Consider the following 22520-nt stretch of genomic DNA (forward strand, 5'->3'; position numbering starts at 1 on the left):
CAATTTTTTTTTATAACAGGGTTTTTTCCACAGTTGCACAGACCCTAAAAAGAATGAATGCATTTTAATGAAAAGTTGAAGTAACTGCCTTAGTGAGAGCGCTGGTCCATCTTGGTATTGCAGGCTTTGTGGTACCATTATGCATGTGTTGAATCTTACATCATTTGCATCAGTTGTGTGAAAACATCATGATGCATATGATATCTTCATAGCTCCTTAAAGACCCTTGTATCAACATGGAGAAACAATTTCAAGCATGGAGCTCTTCAACCCTACCTTGAAATGTTGCATGCACAGTATATTGCTGAGTTCTGAGCCACTATTATTTTTCATATATGAAGCACAGATATTGTGATGAGAATTAAACCTTTCCCCTCCCCTTGCCCACCAGCTTCCCAATACTTTTACAAGGCAGATATAAATGCAGTCCTCTTAGCTTAAAATATTTTGGCCTCCCTAAAATAAAGGCTCCCGTCAGCCTTTCCTTACATTGTCAATGTACAATTTAAAAAAACCCAGTTAAGTCGATGCTGCTGAAGCACATGGCTGCCTCTTCCCCAAGTGACAAGGCAAATGACATTTCAGACAGCCCCTTATGGAGCACACATTCCCTCTGCTACCTGATAGGCAGTTCAGGCTGCAGATTAGTTTTTATGACAACCTGTATAAGCAGCCAGCCAGCAGCATGCAGAAGGACAGAAAGCGGAATGCGTGCTTGACTGTGTGACATTTTCTATTTGGTGCCCGATAGTGCTTAATCAAAGCCCTCGGTGGGGTCCCCCTTTTCCCCTTGCATTCATGTAGGCTGTCGTTTGTTATTTGCATCACGTCTCCCCATGCCTAGACAGAATCAGAAAGCTGGAATATTCTGAGTTATTTTTATTTTCCTTCCGGTGAAGATTATGATTGATACACACACATACAAACACACACACAAACACACACACACACACACACACACACACACACAAACAAATATTGGCCTTTTGTTGAACTCTCACACTTTACAAGTCCTCAGATTTTTTCCCCCTCCTCCTTTCCTTCTCCTGGGAGATTCTTACTGTAGCAACAACAAAGGAAAAGAGTTTCCTGTTTATGAAAACTGAATTTATATTTATACATGCATTGCGTGTGAGTGTGGGGTGACAGAAAGAGAGAGAATGAGAGCTGTTTTAAGATCATACCCCCACACTGGGGGCTACCATTGATAAATCTGTCCTCAAGCTACAAAAGATCTAGCTTGCTTCAAAAACAAAATGGACCCAGATAGTTACCATTTTTTATAGAAATGAAACAGATCTTTTCTTGGGTCACAGTGGGGGCAGAAGGAAGGAATCATGCTACTTGTTAGGTACTCCAGCATTTATAGCATCCATAGGATATCTTCTTATTGTTCAGTCACTAAGTCATGTCTGAGTCTTTGTGTTCTGAACCAGCCAACTACTGGCCTTGTAATAAGGCAAACCCCTGTTCAAACAGTAGAGACTGGAGAGCGTCTGAGGCTGAAAAGCGTCTGCCAAGATTTATTACAGAACAAGAAACAAAACACTGGAACTTGAATCCTCAAACGGAAGGGTTGCTTTCAGCAACCAGCCCTTCCCCAAACACTCCTTTTATTTAGAGTTCAGGGCGTGGCCTCCCTCTGCCTCCTCCCGAGGAGACCCGCAGCCTTTCTCTGCTTGGTCCTGCTCGACTGCCTCCTGCGTCGGGCGTCCTTGAACAGGGCCAGCTGTGGGTCATCATCCTCTGCACTATCGGGCTCACGCAGCTGAGAAGAGGGCCCCGGCTGGGAGCTCTGCCAAGCCTCCAAGCCATCATCAGCCGGTTCGTCTCCCACACACTCCTCCTCCCCCTCATCTGAGTCATCCGATACATCTGAGCCGGCTGCCGGACCCACAGGCTGGCCCTGAGTCACAACACTTTGTAACCCCATAGCAGTGGTGGGATTCAGCCAGTTCACATCACTTCGGCAGAACCGGTAGCTAATCTTTTGTTGCCCAGGCCCAGAATGGACTTCCGGAAGCAGCATTCACACAGAGAACCGGTTGTTCACATATTTGAATCCCACTACTGCCCATGGTACATAGCATGCCAGGCTCTCTGTCCTCCACTATCTCCCAGAGTTTGCCCAAATTCATGTTCATTGTGTTGATGACACTTCTAGAACACTTCTCATCCTCTACTGTCCCCTTCTCATTTTGCCTTCAATCTTTTCCAACATCAGGGTCTTTTCCAAGGAGTCCTCTTTTCATTTGTTGGCCATAATATTTGAGCTTCAGCTTCTGTCCTTCCAAATACTTCCAGGTCAGGGTTGATTCCACGCAGGATATGTACTATATAACATATTTTTCTTGTTTGGAACTGCCAAGTTACTTAGCTTTCCAAGGATATCGTTCAGATCAGTGACTACCACAACCTTTGAGCTTCAAGCAACATCATATATAATGTAGGCCAAACATGCAACAATCACAATAAAACTATGAAAACCTGGTTGCCCAACTCCACTCCCAGCCTCAGTCCTGATTACTCAGGTATAGATTAAAGCAGACATCCCTGACTCATAGTTACTTCTCAAGCCAAGGACATCTTGAATGTTCCTTGGGAAAGAGAAAAAGACATGACAATGGTGCGCCAGGGTTAAACCTGAGTAGCAAGATTCATCAAGGTGACCCAGTCCAAGATTCAGTTAGAATTCCTGGCAATGTTGTGAAGAAAGAACCCAAACCAGACCTTTGGAAATGGACCTTTTTGCTGCCTGTCTACCTACATTCAGAGAGCCTTAACTTGCATTGCTATCTTAATCTCCAAATCTTTCTAAAGTTCCAATCTTCGACTGCAGGGGTCTCTAAACTTGGCAACTTTAAGGCTTATGGACATCAACTCCCAGAATTCCTCAGTCAACCATGTTGAAGTCGACAAGTCTTAAAGTTGCCAAGTTTTGAGACTCCTGTTCTGGTGAATCAGGGCTGGCACCAGTTCAGTTATAGGCCTTTATAGGAGAACTTTGAGGATGGAGTTGTAATGTTTGAGAAAGGTGGCCAAGTATATCACAATGCCATGGAATGGAGTGACAATTCCCTTGTGGCTCTTTTCCATCATGGTGACAAAGGCCTGGAATTGACAAGTCTATCCAATTAAGTTGCACTATTTTTCCTCCCTGATTTTGCATGTTTCTTTTAAAAATTGTAGGAAAAATTAAACAACATCTAATGTGGATTTTCTATTTGTTCCTCTAAATCGATGGATTTTGCCAGGTTTCTTAGTAAATGGTTTTTCAGTTGTCCTCAGTACAATGCATGATACCTATGCTTTCTTGAAAGGTATACATTTCTGTGTATATTTCTATCTAAAATATACAGATTTCAGTATATTATTTAGTTATGTGTTAACCTTAGAAAAGCAAGATTGTTTATGCACAATAGTCTTCCATTAATGACTATAATTGGGATTAGAAACTCCGTCACTGAGCAGTGTTGTCATCAAATAAAAATATCACCTGCCAAATTTTAGATAGCTGTTCTGACAGTTCTGGTTGCAGATGATAAGTGAATCCCACACAGTTGTTAAGCACAATGTCATGTGGCTGAACCCTGCAAATTTCTGCTGGCTTTCCCATTCACTTTACTTGTCAGAAGCCAGCAGTGAAAGTCACAAGTTGCCAAGCACCTGATTCGCAATCACATGACCTTTGAGGATGTTGCAATGGCCACAATTTCAAGAACTTGTATAATGTTTCCCTTGAATGATTCCCCAGATACATCCTCAGAGGTCATCTCAGGTGAGGATGAGCTGCTTCCTGGAACATCAGGAACTGAATTGGTTGATGGCTCTGAAAGGCTGTCTGGAAGGGATTTGCTGTGGGCCTCAGCTGGGGAAAGTTTGCAGTGGCAGATGGCCAGCAGAGGAGGAACTGCCTTCTGCACCTCATCCAAGAACACATAGGGCAGGAGCAGAAAAGGTCAGTCAGACTACTTGAGAGGAGAGGGCCCCACCCACCTTGATGGGCTGCACTGGAAGCTGGCTATTTATCACAACAGACAGATGGAGGCATTTCTGGAAACAATGTGTTTGTTTTCTAGCTGTGTTTGATTGTCCCGATTCCTGCTTCACTCTGGATTGACACCTTGTTTGGAATCGTGCCTTGGAGACTCTGAAATTTTCTTGCCCTGTGAACTCTCTTGGATGTGAATTTAGGTTTTGCCTGGTGGATTTAAGTTTGTCTGGTAGAGTTATTTTGTTTGAGCAACTTTCAAGTGCTTTGTGGACTATTGGGCCATTGCTCTGTGGACTAAACTTGGTCTGCTCGTGGCTGGACTTGATTGGGACAGTTCTGGGGTTTTTGGTGAAGGCAATTGCTGGGGAATATTAATAAACTCACTAAACCACAGTTATGTGTCTGTGTGTGTGAGTGAGAGGGGCAGCACAACCTGCCATAAGTCTCCTTCAATGCCATCATAACTGCAAACAGTTGCTGAATAAGTAGTTGACAGGTGAGGAGTACCTGAACATCTAGTTCTTTTATAAGTCTGGAAAGTATAAATATATCCCAATTTAAATCATTTTAATTAATCAATACAAAGCCCAAAGTGTGAAATCCAGACTTACTCATGTGAAAATAGAATTATTGTATCAAGTAACAAGATATGTATTTCCAGATCAACATTCCTTGGAAGTAAGTCCCCAGAACTCAATGTGGGTTCCTTCTAAATAGAAATCTATGTCCTTCCCTTTCCTTGAGTAAGTTATGTAGTGCTCAAACTTAAAATAATTACTATAAACATAACTACATTTGGCTCCAACTCACTTAGTTTTGAAAGTGTTTGGTCAGTGTAAAGATCTACCGGGGTGATCTACTACATTCATTTATAAAAATTACCTTGTGTTTATTTATTTATAAATTACATTATACCTGAATAAACAATATCTGAATAGTATAGTTCCAAGTAGGCAATTTTACTTTTCAGCAAAACAAAGAAAAAGAGAGAGAGAGAAAAAAACCTCCAAACTACCTTCTGCTGAGCAATGCCTTTGAGGCTGTTTCCTAATATTCATGAAAGTGAAAGAAAATGGCGGCAACTTATCCAGAATGGCTTCAGATCTCGTGAACAGGAATAGGATGCACTTACGGCATAGTGTACAAGATGAAAGATCTTCAAGACATGGAAGGTTCAGCATCCACTACTTTCTTGGCTCTTCCCTTTCTTTTCAGTAGTGATGGACCCTATTCAGGGGTGTCAAACTCAATTTCATTGAGGGCCGCATCAGCATTGTGGTTGCCCTCAGGGGGCCGGGTGGGTGTGGCCAGAGTGGGCGTGGCCTACTGTGTAGGCATGGCTACAGTGCGTATGGCCTACTGGGTAGGCGTGGCCAGCTATACATCGTTTGCATCAAGGGTGCCTATGGGGGCCTGGGCAGGAGTGGGACAGATCTGAGGGTCTCTGGCAGAAGGAGGGTCTCTGGGCCAGGGCCAAGGCAGTGGGGGACGTTCCCTCACTGTTTCCAGGATGGCTTCGCGGGCCACATGAAACCACTTCACGGGCCGGATCCAGCCCCCGGGCCTTGTGTTTGACATGTCTGCTATAAGTAGTAGGGGGAGGAAAATATACCTATCAAATGAGGGGATTCTTTTTCTTATAGGTTGCAAAGACAGACGAAGTTCTTACTTCCTCATATCCAGCATAGTTCTAAAATAGACTAATTTTTTTGGCTGCTACTCAACTTCTTTAATGAAGGCAGGAAAAATGTGAGTGTAGCCATATGGTAGCCAGCAACTGCAGTAGAGAAACACCTCCCCCCACCCCATATTTTGGCATGTAGAAACAAATAAGTCAGAAAACTTAACAAGCTAGTAGGAACTTCAGGCTTCAGAAACACAACAGGTGTAATGGGGTATTTGGATATCCTTTCCCTCTCTTGTCCTTCCAGCATGTAGCTGAGTTTTGATCTTCCTTAGCAGAGGACATCAAAAGCTGGATGGAGATAGAAGTAAATGGTTTCCAGTTAAGACTCGAATGTGGCTTTTGTCCAATGTTCAGCCAGCAAAGCAGATTTCCAACTCAAGAGCAGCTGCTACTTTAAAAAGCTAAGCTCAATGAAAAAAAAGAAAGAAAGAGACTTGGATCCCTTTCTTCGCTTAACACTCACTGTACCGATTCATGTATCAGTGTGATACAGAAGTAAGGTCATTTTTTTCCCAATGCAAGAGCATTAAAGCAGCAAATGAATGGATAACCAACTAATATTTGAAAGATTGGTGAGCAAATAGAGTAGAATTTAGAACCATGACTCAGGTTATCGATAGTAAAAGAGGGTGAAGGCTGTTATACCAATATTGAGCTATGGTGTTATGGCTCCTGATAAGAGCAATTGTGTCCCGATATGGATATATATATTATTTCCATTTGTATATCATGCAACAAAGTGTGATCTACACATGCATTCATTAGAACTCACTATTTATGATTCTAGAGTTAGAGTTATGATCAGACAGTAAATAAATGGATTATTAGCTGACTGAGTTAACCATCTTTTACTCATATCTGTATAAATATGTTGTGACAAGCCTACAATGAACATTTTCAACTATAGTTTTGTGTAAGCGTTAAGGATGTGAGGTTTTCCAAAGTCCATTGTTTCCATCCATCCAATGTACCAATTTGGCTTCTTTGTCTCACACTGAACAGGGTGGGAGGCTCAAATTGTGCATCAAATAACAAATTTCTCTGGGACACAGTTCTTCATCCTCTTTTTTAGTCTAAACTATTTTGCATGTAAGTCCATAACCATGCATACATTTTCCTAAGGTTTTTTTTTGGGGGGGGGGGGAGGAGGATGAAAGTGATCCCAAAAGAAATAAATTGACATCACAATCATTTGCATTATCTTAGCCTCTTTTTCCTTAATAAATTACATACTGCCAAAAGTAAACGCTGAAAACTTTTGTGCTGCAACCTAGTCCTACCTAACTGGCATTTTGTTTCTTTCAAGAGACTTTGAAAGAGCAGAATGGCTCTTGTTGATAAAACAATACTGAGAAACAATTTAGATGCAAAGGAGGGGACTTAAACTGCAAGGGGGGGAGGGGCAGGAGGGAGGAAATTGTTGTTGCTGGTTTTCACATCCGGATCAGATTTTCAGATAGCATAAGAGAATCAGGAAAGGGAAAAGGAGAAGGAAAATTGATAATCTAGAATAGTTCCTCTTTAGTTCATTGTAATTTTAAAAATGATATTCAGCTACCGGAATGTCTGGCTTATTATGTCATTGAAAGGGTTAAGCATTTGAACTTTATTACATGTCAGAGAAGGTCCAGCAGCATCAGGAAAGAGGGATTTATTTAATATTATGCAGTAAAAGAAGGTTTGACTAAAGGATTCAAGGGATTAGCTGCTCCATAGCAGCAGCTTTGTGAAAAATAATACAATATCTGCGGGCTGTGATTGCATTGGTCAGAAATATTTTTTTAAGGACTCTTATAAAGTAAAGAAACAACAGACAGGTATTAAGGAATTACTTGTGGTATCCTCTCAAATTATCTGACTTCTTCAAAATATTTAATTAAATGTTTATATATAACCCCATCCCAGAATAAATCAAATGATTTAGCAAAGTTAAAATTATGGCTAAGATTATTTCATTTAGCATGTTTGGATTCTGCCATTGGGATTATCTGACAAAATAATGCAAGTTCATTGGGCCAAATCAATCATTTCTGTAGCTTCCAGAAAAAATGATTTAGGTAGTTAAATTGGCACAGAACATTTTAATAGCCTGGTTATGCTGAAGCATACCAAAGTCTCTGGATAATTAATCAATCAGATTTACTCCCATCATAATCATATGGAAAAGATTTTTTACCCCTTTTTATTTCTGCCAGGTCTACAATTTTATTTCCAAGTAAAACAAAGGCTTGTATTTTTGTTAAAAGTATTTGCACTTCTAAATTCTGGAATATATTAATCTAGAGATAAAAGACTGTAGATTCCAATATAAACAACAAAGTGTCATGTAGACAGAGTAGTTCACTCAGCCAGTTGCTTGGAAACACGAAGTATCTGAAGTCTAAGGGTCTAGGCCAGCAATTTCCACTGTGTAGTTATATATATATGAGGATAAATAGACACAGTACATGCAAAGGAAAACAGGTTTTCCATTCATTATCATGCCAATCCTTTGTTTCTTCCTACAGCAGGGGTGTCAAACTGCCGGCCTGCTGGCCGGATGCGCCATCGGGAAACCACACCCACCCCATTGCCAGCAATGGCGAAAAAGTTGCGCGACATCACATGACGTTGCTAGTTTGACATGTCTGCTATACAGTATCCGTGTTGTTTTCATATACTTGAGGTACAGTTGACTCGCATCATGTTGCTTTACCAAAGGACCCTAAGTGGTTTTGTCAAGTGGACCATGAATGGAGATGGAGCTGATTTGATTGTGTTGTTGCTTCCATGTTACAGGTTATAAAACATAATAAATAAATATAGAATCAATGGTAAAGAAGAATATTAAACAGCGTTCAATGGTTGCAATTTGATTTGATTGTGTTGTTACTTCCATGGTTGTGGGGGGATTTCTTTATGGTTTTTTATTATATGATGGAATTTTAAATTTTGTAAGCTGCCCAGAATCACCTATGTGTGAGTTGGGCAGCTTTATAAATTTGTTTAATAAATTCAATTTATTTTATTAAAATAAATTTAATAAATTTGTTTTATTTTATTTATTTGTTAAATTTTTATGCCACCCATCTCCCCAACAAGGTAACTCTGGGCAGCTTACAGGTTATAAAATTAAAGAGGATAGTATCAATGGTAAGGAAGAATATTAAACAACATTTTGTTGATTGCAATTGTATAAAACATGTAATTTATGTTAAGAAATGTATTAATAAATGTTGATCTTTTCCCCTACAGAAACTCAGGAAATACAAACACATAAAGAGGATCACAACTATGCCCTTTTATAATAATAATAATAATAATAATAATAATAATAATAATAATAATAATAATAATGATGATGATGATGATGATGATGATGATGATGATGCAGCAGCTGAAGGCAATTCAACATTTTACTCCTCAAATTTTAGGCCTTAAACATCCCTCGGTTTCTGAGGGCCCTGCTTCTTTAAAGCTTAGTCTCGCCATCCTTCTGTGACACAGAATATCTAACAGACAGAGTGCTGTTTAATTTACACCTGCTACGTGCTAGGAGTGCAAAAAGGCTCTATCAAACATACTGCTATATCCTCTTGACAGTACCGGATTTATTTATTCCTTTATTTATGGTATTACAAGGCTACCCATCCCATAATTTCTATCCCAACTTTTTTGGGGATCATTTAAAAAAAAATTAGGAAAATGTATGTCCCGCACTAATTTATTGTTAGCATATAATAAGGAAACATTCCACCTAGCCTGATTATAAATCTGTATAAGTCTCCTTGCATTTCACCCCCACCCCTGGCTTTGTATGTATAGGGAAGTATAGTAGTATGTTCTCAGAATGATAATAATCTATTTCTCTCTGCACACTACTGAGCTGCTGGTGACCCCAGCTGCCCCAATTGAAATTGATTTTGTTGTTGAACTCCTAGCGGGTGCAAATTAATCTCAGATCCATACAAGATCAGGGAAGCAAGACAGAGAGAACAAAGGCCTCAAACGCTGAGGAGAAAAATTAGTTCTGGAGAAGGTATTTTAAGTTTGGGGAAGATAAATGGTTACAATGACTTGCTTTGATAGAACATATGTAGGAGAAAAGAATGACAAGAGGAGAGAGGGAGAGAGAGAGAGACAGAGAGAGAGAGAGAGAGAGTGAGAGAGAGAGATTGAGAGAGAGAAAAGAAAAGCTGTAATATAATAGCCTAATTTCCTGCCTGGCCCTATAGAAACACTCATCTCCTTTCTGACAGCTGATAAAAATGCACTGCAGTTTGATTTGCTCCCCAGTGTGGACATGTTGAGTCCTATCTTCCCCAACAGGCCCCTTGGGCGCTGGCAGGGAGAGAAAAAAGGAGAGACCCTGTCCAGTGGTGGGATTCAAATAGGTGAACAACTGGTTTTCTATGTGGATGCCGCTTCCGGAAGTCCATTCTGGGCCTGGGCAACAAAAAAATAGCTACTGATTCTGCCAAAGTGGTGCGAACCGGCTGAAATCCCACCACTGACCCTGTCTCTGGTTTCTTCTACCTTCCCTTATTCACTACTAATCCAGCTCACTACCAGGGCATTCCTATCATTGGATTGATTTGATTTCTTATTCCCCTTCTTATTTTAGAGGAAGGTGGGGAACTATGACCCTTTTATGACCTGTGAACTTCAACTCCCAGGGAAATATACCCACAATATACTTCTGTCTCTGATGTATGTATCTATAGCTTGTATCCTGTGATATACCTAATGTAGTTTACTGTGTACTGATTTCTTGAGTAGATTATTGAAATTAATGAGTGGAGCAGGACTTATCCTGTTACCCTTATGTCCTATGGTTTATTCCAATTCAGTCATATTAGAAGATCTCCTTTATTTATTTATTTTTATTGATTAAATTTATATTTCCCCCATCTCATCTAGAGGTGACTCTAGGCCAGGGGTCTGCAAATCCTGGGCCACAACCCGTATAGCCTCATTTGCTTGAGCGGCAGCACTGGCACTTGCGGCCTCACTCATGTGCAGTGGGTACGCTCACCCGCCACTCACACAAATGAAGCTATGCTTGCGCACGCCTGTGCCTGCCCCTCACGCAAAACCATGCCCTCTTCCCCCACCCACATACTGGGCTGCCATCCCACAAAGGTTGGGGAACACTGCTCTAAGCAGCTTATAACCAAGTAAAAGAAACAAGATTAAAATAATAAATATTAATAAGATTAATATTGATAATATTTAATATTAATGTTTGACATCACTTCACCCTATTAAAATATCCAGGCACAACTGTTCTGATTTTTTGTAATGTTTGATGTAGGCTATTTCCAACTCAGAGAGTGGTTTTCTTTGAGTTTGGCTTAACTAGTTATGTGAACATAGATATCCCATAGATAAATTGTAAATCTCAATTTATGGTGTTTTTTTCATGTGAACCCTATCAGCAGCAAGTTATTTGATAAATCATGACTGGTCAAGTGAGAGAAGGCTTAGCTCAGTGGCTAAATCCAGCCATTAGCTTCAAGTACTCTTGAAACAGTAGATGAACTTGCTGTCAATATCTTGGCCTTCATGTTTCTTGAAATGCATTGTATGTTAGTCATGTTTCATTGACTGTGTCTTAAAGTTACTTGTGCAGCTTCAGCATTAACAATCCTTCGGTAACAACATCTGCATGACATAAGAAAAACAATCTGCCAAAGAAGAGGTGCTGCATAGTCTAATGAAAGTTGATGGCATCCTTTTTAAAAGAAAAAAGAAAAAGACAAATTCAAAATATGTTAAACCTGCGCATTTTACATTATTCTCCCTGACAAGGTGCAATGTGCCAGTGGCTGTTAAACACGCTTCTGCCAAGGCTCTGCAAAAGCATCTAATTGGTGATCTTAGTCTAACAGTCTGTTTATATGTTAATGAATCAGGTAGCTAAATTACATGCATGAGAACCTGCAGACTCATATTTGAGATAGGTCAGGTGACAGCCATTACCACTGCCACACACTTTGCCAGTTATTTTAAGAAATGAGCATTGCCTCTGAAGTAGTGTTGTATATTCCCTGTTCCTGAGGTTAGACAAAGTTGGGTGAATACTGGCTGCAAGCACAAGACACATTTTCTATGACTCCCTCTGGAAACTCATTAGCAGTAATAACATCAGCATATTCTTCTTCTAAATGAAGTATTGCTTCAGGGTCCTACAAGGCTCTTGCAAGCACCAGCAGCTTTGGTTTACCTGCTCTGATTCCCCCCCCCCCCCAAAAAAAAATAAGTTACAGATAGTCCTTGACTTGTGACCATAATTGGGACAGGTGAACTCATTGTTAAGTTGTGCAATTGTTAGCTGAGGCATCACATGACCACACCTGATTTTAGAGCCTTTTTGCCACAATTGTTAAGGGAGTCAGTACATGATCCTGACTTGTGACTTTCCCTGCCAGCTTCCCAACTAACTTTGTCTGCCAGAAGCAGGCTAGACAGCTCACAAATGGCAATCACATGACTGCAGGATACCACAAACCTCGTAAATGTGCAATGGTTAGAAGTATGAGCACCATCCATGAATCACTTTTTCCATCACCACTGTAACTTCAAATGGTACCTAAACTAATGGTCATAAGTCAAGGACTACCTGTATGAAGAGAAGGGAAACTTGAGATGAGCTTCCCTGAGAGCACAGTGCAGAAAGAGGCTTTGGTGGATATGCTATGGACCACATAAAGCACTCTAACTAACTCAATACATTCATTTAAGTGGAAGTTCTCTCCATATTACGGTAAGTACATTGCAATCATCTAGAGTCATAGGTGTCAAACTTGCCACGTTACTTGATGTGTCACAACATATCACGATGTTTTTTTACATTGCCAGAGCAGGGGTGGGCGTGGTCTCCGTATGATGCAACCAGCCCACGGGCCAGCAGTTTGACAGCCCTGATTTAGATGGGAGGTTACCAGCATTTGAACAATTATAGCTAGGCTGCACCTCTGCAGGAAAGGGTACATCTGAAATACTGATCAAAAATGACAATCTGCACACCTAGCCATGGAAGTCGCTTAGGCCTCCAGCAAGAAATATCCTTGAAGCTTCAGCAGAAGCATCAAACTACATATCTGTTCTTCTGCCTCATTTAGATGGGCAAACTCCCCAGTTTCCAAATACAGAAAAGTTTCCATCTTGAAGGGATTCAGGTGCAATGTATTGGATCTCATCCATGTAATGATACAGGAAGTAAATAGCCTTTCCTGATTGAGCAGTTTTGAAGAAATAGACTGGAAAGTCATTTGCATGCCAGGGATATCCAGCTCCATAACTTCCAAACAAGTCCAAGCATTTTCATGTAACAAATGCCCAGAGCACGGCCACCAAGGAGAGAGTAATCCAATTCTCTGAGCCCATCCCTGCAAGTAGTAGTGGCATTTCTGCAACACAGTGCTCCAAATTTCCAACTTATAACAATGGTCCAAAATACAATGGTTAGTGATATTGAAAGCTATTGAGGGATTAAGCAGGTTTGATAGAATTACATTCTCTCTTTCTTCCTATAGACTAGCTAGCTAAAGCAAACATAGCTGATTATGTCCCCAAACCAGGCCTCAACCCAGACTGAAAGGGATCAGGATAATTGGTGTTCTCCCATTCCAGTACCTAGCCTCTCAAAAGGAGTATCTGTTACTAGGGAGTCATTAACAACAGTGGGACTTTCTTCCAGAGTTGATGAATTACTGCCTCTTTAAAGAGGATGACACTATCCTGTGGTGCATAGCTTGGGGCTAGGATATTTGCTAGGGCTGTTCCCAGTTACATCTACCCAGTCCATCACAGCAGGAAGGCAGGGCACATTGCAGATCCCGTCTATTAAGACTGTACACCTGATGGGACCTAGAAGGGCCTTCTCTGTAGTGGCACTTTCTCTTTGGAGCACCATTCCCTGAGAAATAAGATTGGCCCCATTTCCCAGAAGGCCCTGAAGACATGGCTTTGTCAGTAGGCCCCAGGCTGATTTGGAACCGATCAAGTGGCTTATTTGATTGAGTTTTCCAATGGCATGAGAGGTATGGGTTTCTGGATTTTTATATTGTTGATTTTTAATGCTGTACATCAGCATTCCCCAACCTTTCTGGCTCAGTGGACCGGTAGAGGTGGCAAAGGCAGCGGGGAGAGGGGGGCGGAGAGAGAGGATTGATTCACAAATGCAGCTTCAATGTACACACACACATACACACACACACACTCACCTGGCGCTTTTGTGGCCCAGTTCCAAATGGGCTATAGCCGGGCACTGGATCCCAGACCAGGAGTTGGAGACCCCTGCTGTACACCATTGGGAATCACCATGTATGAGATGGGCTGCAATATAAATTGTTTTAATATATAAATGAATGAATAAATATATATTCATCACTCCCTGGATCCATCCAATCAATCCCCCTTTAGAAAGCCAAAATGGGCAGGCATCAAGAGAGCATAGCCATATTCTCAGGCCTGATCAACTGAAAGCTGGACTGGCCACTATACTGATTACCATACCATACAGATGTGCAATATGCAAATCTAGAGCAAGGAAGATGCTTTGGATCTGGCATGGACACCTTGGTTACACCATCAGCTGCTTCTTAAAGGAGCCATGCTTTTTCCTGGCTCATACAGAAGCTGCATTAACTGAGAACAATATATGTTTGAATTCAGGAGGTGATGACAGGAACGTATATTATATCAAAAGCACTGTTTGCATCAGCACAAATCTGAGAGATTTATCTTAAAGTGAATGGAAAATCTGTAGGGATGGGATTTGGAGGATGGAAAGGGATTTTATTTATGTGTTAGTTTTATAGACCTCATTTCTTATAAGACCTAAGGGTGGTGTTCATAGCATTCCATCCTTCACATTTTTCCCCAGAGTAATAACACTTTATGAACTGAGAATATTTGCCCCAAATTCACCCAGTGAATTTCTGTGGTAGTCAGTACATGTAAACCTGGGTCTTCCTAGTCCTAGTCCAACCACTACATCCTGCTAACTCTCTCTCTCTCTCTCTCTCTCTCTCTCTCTCTCTCTCTCTCTCTCTCTCTCTCTCTCTCTCTCTCTCTCTCTCTCTCTCACACACACACACACACACACACACACACACACACACACACACTATCTGTCTGTCCATCCTGATATTACAGTTCCTAGAATCCTAATGCAATGTTTTGACAAAGAGTTTGCATATCTCCATATAATTCTAGTTCTGGGTGATTTTCATTAAACAATTGTGGGTTTTTGCCCCTTGCACTTTTGCCTATGGTTTAAAGTTATTCCCTTCCTAGGAAAGTCCTGTATTTTTAATAAGATAGAAATGCAAAATCAGCATGTGAATGTTCTGAGAATTATGTTCTACTGATCATTAACAATATTTCTGTGGATGACACATTGATCCAGCCCAATTTTAAAAAATACTTTGAATTTCAGTATTTAAACTGTATTCCAAAACACTGGATCTCAAAAAATGCACTAATGAACCAAAGAGGAAACACTCAGCTAGCTGAGATTATAAATAAATCTCAAATAATTCAAAATACTGAGAAACATCTGAAAATAAAATTTGAACTGAAACCATACATATTTTTATTATGTGCAATACCCAAATATATACAGAGGGGAAAAAAATCACAATTCACTAAGATACAAATTAATAACTGTAAGCAGTGTTTTTTTTGTAAAAGAAAAAGGTGCCGGAACTCACACATGTCATGCAACCCGCCTTGCCTACCCTACAAGGTTCCATCCAAAAAAGGTGCCGGAACTCCGTTCTGAGCGTTCTATGACAAAAAAAGCCCTGACTGTAAGATTAAAGTTGGTCCAATATTGGAAAAAAAGAAACTTTCCCATTAACATAAGATTGGATTAAATATAAGAGCAGCAATTCTAATTCAAATGGTGATTTTCCATACAGCTTCAGATCATCCATGGAAGGAAGGTGAGATAGCCTGGTAGATATTTTTGAAGTTTGCTAGACGTGGTCTAATTTGTTCAATACCGTTGGCAGAGGAATCAGTGCAATGACAAACAGTAGTGGTAATAGTGAGTCTCCTTGAAGGATTCTTATGTTGATATTAACCTCTCCCAGTTTATCATCATTGACCAGCAACTGCATCATCCATTGTATTATTGATATTTGCACAAATTTTCCGATGTTTCTACTGACTCCTGTTACTTCTAGCCACTTGACTATCCAATCATGTGGCAGGGAATCAAATGCCTTTCTGTAATCAATGGAAGTTACATTCAGGTTGGTCTTCCTTCTCTTGTAAATAATTCCAAAATGATCTGTCAATTAGGAGCTGAACTTTTGTTCATCTATTACTATCATTACAGTTGGCTGAACAGTCAGCCAAATTATTATGATTATTGATAGAATACAATGTTCTGAGTATAAGAAAAACCTTCAGAACGAATCTCTAGATTAGAATGTCATTCCTTACAATGATATATCTATTTTCTTATTTTTCAGATGTACCTTACCTGAAACAGTGAACATCACATCTAGAGGAGTAAAGGTGACCAGTAAATCTCTAGAACTGCTTTTATTTAACATGAATTGATTGAAAGATGAACTAAAGTTTCTTGCATATTAAAATATGAACTATTTCACTGGTTTTAATTTCTGAGACTGGTTGCTCTACTGAAATCGTGTTACTGAAATTGCATATTTATTTCAATGTAAAAATATATTAAACTCACGCTTCTGGGTCTGGGCTACAAAAATCCAAAGAACCACAAGATGCTAGCTTTGGTGTCTCCTTGATGTCATCTAGGAGTTATCTGAATTTGTGTATCTCACATCTAATTAAAAGGCAGATGATTAAGTAACTAAATTGTTTAACTGGTGAATTCCATTTATTCAAGTGAATGTAAAAGCTTGCAATGTATTTCTTTGATTACCCTACTACTCCCTGATGTTAGAAACACACACAGACAAGTGTGTGTGTATGGAAAACTGACTTTGATATTCATTATTCCCTTGGTAAAGGTGTTGGTGGAGATTGAGGTTCAACTTTTGGATTTAAATGCAGAGGCAAATTCCATTCAGAGTTTCCTAGAAATACTGGCTTCTCAAGACTTTAAGAAAATTGGGTTCTAATGTGTTTTTCTTTCCCAGAGATAGCTATTTTGGCATGCATGAACTTAAATACATAACCAAACTTCTTTTTAATTCATCATAGAACAGACACTGTGAAACAGAAACAAATGTTCTGTGATACACTCTTAGGTTATTTAGAATTATTAGTTATCAAGCCTCAGAAATAAATCTGCACAAATGTCTTTTGTTTAAAGGGACATGGAACTGCACAAAACAAAGCAAAACAAAATGCCTCATTAAAATTTGAGTCACAACTCCTTTTTGCAGAAAATCTATGCACAGCCATCTGGCCCTTGTTTTAACATGATCAGGGTAAAGATGAGAAGTGGAAATTAAAAGCCTTCGAGGAAAGTTCATCTCAGGAAGCATTTTAATTTAAAGTCAATTGTGGGGTTGACTGTACCAATATTAGCAAAAAATAGATCTGAGCAAATTCATTGATTATGGTCCAGTGTCACTTTTCTATGTCTTCACATAGGAAAATTTACAATTACATTTTGTTTTCTCTATACTTAGTTTTTCTTTTAAAAAAAAGTATTTCCAGGCCACATCAGCTAAGCAAACTATTTAGAAAAAGATAGAAGGACCAGAAATAAAGCTATTCATATATGAAACACAATATTGCAATAATACACCCATTACATAATTAAAAAGTACTCCCCTCACAAATACTTCACAGTTAAGAAGCAGGTTTATTTGCATATTTTAAATACTTACAAAATAAAATATTTAGACTGACTGGGGGTGGGATCTAGTAATGCTAGCACTAAGGATTGCAAAACCAAATTCTTTGGAATATCTGCTGTTTGCATGGGATCGGGTCCCAAATCATAAATCAAACTAATGGAATACTGAAGCAGTGTCTACATCAGCACTTTTGTATAAACATGTGTCTAAACAAGATAGCTATGCAAAAGATGACCAGGTTAGGAGCCAGCTGAATCTCCCAGAGTAAGCTATTCCACAATGGGAGACCATTCAGAAGATCTGCTTCAGGTGTTGCTGGCTTTACCTCATCTCAGGAGAGGATGCTAGTATCTTCTTCTGGTATGACCACATAGGATGGGCAAAGTCCATCTGCAGCAGACATCCCAAAGCTAACATAGACTTTATAGGTTAATGTCAACACCAGCAGCTAGGTCAATGTATCCCAAAACAATTGCAGCTTTCAAGTTGTCTTCAAAAATGGGCTCAACCATTCCAGAATTTAATTATCTTATGATAAAGTCATGAGTTATTATTCTATGTGCTTCCTGGTCTTAAAAGGACTGCAGTTGATTGTAGTTGATTGGCAGTTGACTGTGCTCTCTTGGGTAGCAGTGGAGCTATCATAAAATAGTGATCCCAAACTCCAAACTTTGCAAGTGGCCTAAGTGGTTATCATATCTGACGGTATTGAGCACCATTGAGAGATCTCTCCATCCATGTCCTGATGAAATTTATTCAAGAAGGTGACCAATGCACTTTGGTCCCAACCCAAATCTGGACCTGGATAGGAAAGGATACAGATACACACTTGATCTAGATGCTTTTATAATTGATGACATATTCACCTTGGCCAACTATCCAGAAATTGACCAGAGAGTGATCTGATCACAGCAAAAGTGTTATTAGATTGTATTCCAGATCAGGTGATATCTTTTCTGATGTTCAGATGGCATGAGTGTCCCAGAATTCATATAGCCAACTTCTAGCAGCTGGGTAGGGATGACCAGGATACACTAGTCCAGACATGTCAAACACAAGGCCCAGGGGCCGGATCCAGCCCACAAAGTGGTTTCATGTGGCCCGTGAAGCCATCCTGGAAACAGTGAGAGAATGGCCCCCACTGCCTTGGCCCTGGCCCAGAGACCCTCCTTCTGCCAGAGACCCTCAGATCTGTCCCACTCCTGCTCAGGCCCCCATAGGCACCCTTGATGTGAACGATGCCATGCCCACCCAGTAGGCCACACCCACCCTGGCCATACCCACCCGGGCCCCTGAGGGCAACCGAAATGCTGATGTGGCCCTCAATGAAATTGAGTTTGACACCCCTACACTAGTCCATGATCTGCTAAATTTCCATTTGGAACACTGCAACACAAAATATAATTTGATAATCTGGAAACTGTAGTTAGTGTAGAATATGACATCATGACTGTTATTTGGAAAATCTTTTCAGAGGTCGCATTCTGCTTGCCCTAAAAGAACAAACCAGCTGTCTAAGATAGTAGCTGACAGACTTCAAGATTTTAATAATGCTGTTGAAGGCCCTGAGTTTACAACACCAATATTTGAGGAAGTATCTCTCCCACTACTGATCTGCAGGGAGGACTGCAGAGGAGAAACTTCTTGGTTGTGGGGATGTCTTTCCACTGGACACCAGGCAGGCAATGTTATTCTCTGACTTTCAGCATCTGTTGAAAATTATGATTCTTTTACTCTTAACACTTGGAAGTTAGTGTTAACAGCTAATTATGCCTTTTGTCTTTTAATCATAATCATATTATAATGTTTATCAATGTATGTGCAAGTTATTATTTGCAAACCTTTCCTTACGGATTGTCTACCGTGAAATTGTCAGGTCTATAAACAAACAAACCAACAAACTTAAACAAACAAATAAATAAATATTTGTGTTTTTGTGACTCAATGTCAGGCTAGAAAAACCAAGAAAAACACACTCAGATTTTTCTAAGCAGTTTTCTTTATTTTTCCTCACCTATAGATTGAAATCTTTACAAACTAAAGCCATTAAAAGTGTAGATGTTCAGAATATTAGGTTGCATCAATATCCTGTAAGCTTGTTTTGCCTTCTTGGATATACTTTTTATGGATAAGCAGGACAGAAAGAATGAAAAAAAAATAAACACTGCAAATGTACAAATGACACTAAAAAGTATTTATCGAAACTAGCTGCAGAAAATTTAGCATGCTTTGAGTGAAGTGCCTTTGTGCAAAGAGAATTCAGTTTTAAAATAAAAAGCATAGGATCAGCTGTTTGAGAGGACTGAGGGGCAAGATGAATGTAATCCTCTGAACTGCCAATTGGTGGATTTTACATTCATTTAACTTTCAGAGCCTTTACAACAGGGATAGGCATGGTTGGCTCAGGATTCTGGGAGTTGAAGTCCAGAAGTCCTAAAGGAGCCATATTTGCCCACCCTTGCCCACTGTCTGCAGCTATAAAGCACTGCTCAGCCCACTAGATCTAGCAAAGAGTGCATGCTCTAGGTCAGGGGTGTCAAACTCACAATGTCATGTGACGTGTTGTGACGTATCGCAACTTTTTTGCCATTGCCGGCAATGGGGTGGGTATGGTTTCACTATCATGCATCCAGCCCATGGGCTGGCAGTTTGACACCCCTTCTCTAGGTTCTCTCTATTAAACCATGTTATATCTTTGGACTCAGGAATCATGCCTTCTCTGTGGAACAGATTCCCTCTGGAGATCCAGATGTCCCTGATCCTTTTAGCCTTTCCTAAGACTCTAAACATCAGTTTTAAAATAAAAAGCATAGTAAAGAGTGTGGCAGTTCCTCTTCTGACTTAAGGGTCAGTTTAACAGATTTTATAAGATCATGTCACTCCAAATTTTGGAGAAAAAAAGTCCTAATGAAAGTTATTAACCAAGGCAACCAATGAACATCTATAGAATTGGAAATATTATTTCTGAATCCAATAACTGCTTTTCATTTTTTTCCAGAAAAGAAATATAAACCATGGGGAAAGTGCCTGTCAAATCACTTTCTAATTAAATTCATATATGTGTTGCCATTTTTAAAATGGCCACATTGTCCATCTGCCCAGGCAAAATGTTTAATATTTCCAGCCAAGCTCTTCAAACAAAACAACACACCTCACAAGCATGATATTTGATTACTGAAATAACATAGACTGCATAACGAGGTGTCTATCAAGATTTTTGTTTTTAAAAAGTGCATACAACTATGATGCAATTCCATTGTTTTAAATAAAGTAAGGATAATTTTGCAAAAACAATGGTAAAGAAAGAAGATGCAGAAAGAAATAAGTATGGAAAACATTCAAGAAAGAGTTATTGTTATCTGAAATGTATTCAAGCTTAGGTGCGCATTGGTTTATCAGTCATTGCCTTACGAAAGATTCCCAGCCCAGGTCCAGTGGAGAGTGAACTAAGAAACCAAGAGGGCAATTATGGTCAGTTTACTGCTCCAGATTTCTTGTACAGGTAGCCTTCAACTTAACAACCATTTGTTTAGTGACCATTTGAAGTTATAATGGTACGGAAAAAAGTGACTTATGACCAATTTTCACCCTTGTGACTGTTGCTTCATCCCCATGATCACATGCTCAAAATTCAGGTGCTTGGAAACTGATATGTATTTATGACAGTTGCACATTTTACATGGTGGTATTCAAGATGTAATCTACAGGAGATGACCCCACATCTTAAATTACACAAATCATGTGGCTTATTTTTGAATAGTATATACATCATGAATAGAATGGCATGGCATGGCATGGCATGGCATGGCATAGAATAGAATAGAATAGAGTAGAGTAGAATAGAATAGAATAGAATAGAATAGAATAGAATAGAATAGAATAGAATAGAATAGAATAGAATAGAATAGAATAGAATAGAATAGAATAGAATAGAATAGAGCTGGAAGGGACCTTGGAGGTCTTCTAGTCCAGCCCCCTGCTCAAGCAGGAGAACCTATACTGTTGTGTTCGGATCGACGACACACACAGCGAGGTAGTTGCAACAGTGTAGTTTATTGGAACACGTGGAGAGAACTGAAGGACCCGGTCCAGGTAGCTAGATATATATGTCCAGCAGCCGCTGGACGCTAGCCAACCCCGTGTCCGGAATCTCCCGCCAAAGTAACAACACCCAACCCAGGGTCGTGGATTTCCCGCCGGTGGAAGACCACTCCCCTGCTAATCTACATATACAACATATACCATTTCAGACAAATGGTTGTCCAATCTCTTCTTAAAAACTTCCAGTGTTGAAGCATTCACAAGTTCTGGAGGCAGGTTTTCCCACTGATTAATTGTTCGAACTGTCAGAAAGTTCCTCATTAGTTCTAGGTTGCTTCTCTCCTTGATTAGTTTCCATCCGTTGCTTTTTGTCCTGCCTTCAGGTGCTTTGGAGAATAGCTTCTTTGTAGCATCCTCTTCTTTGTAGCATCCCTCTAACTATGAATCCCTCTGGCTCAGGGGTATCAAACTCACAACGTCAAGTGATGTGTCGCGACGTATCACACTTTTTTGCCATTGCCGGCAATGGGGTGGGTGAGGTTTTGCTATGATGCATCCGGCCCCTGGGCCGGCAATTTGACACCCCTGCTCTGGCTATTCAGAGTGAATACCAGACCCAACTATCTCAAGCATCACCAAGTCATTACAATCCCCCAAATTATGGAAACCTGGGATAGGATTCACAGAATGATCCAGAAGAAATCAGGACTGGATACAGCCCTTTTTAAAAAGCTGAAGTTTTAAGGATCAGCTGTTTGAGAGGACTGAGGGGCAAGATGAATGCAATCCTCTGAACTGCCAATTGGTGGATTTTACATTCATTTAACTTTCAGAGCCTTTACAACAGGGATAGGCATGGTTGGCTCAGGATTCTGGGAGTTGAAGTCCAGAAGTCCTAAAGGAGCCATATTTGCCCACCCTTGCCCACTGTCTGCAGCTATAAAGCACTGCTCAGCCCACTAGATCTAGCAAAGAGTGCATGCTCTAGGTCAGGGGTGTCAAACTCACAATGTCA

The sequence above is a fragment of the Vipera ursinii genome (assembly GCF_947247035.1).
Source record: "Vipera ursinii genome assembly, chromosome: 1".
In the NCBI taxonomy this organism is placed as follows: domain Eukaryota; kingdom Metazoa; phylum Chordata; class Lepidosauria; order Squamata; family Viperidae; genus Vipera; species Vipera ursinii.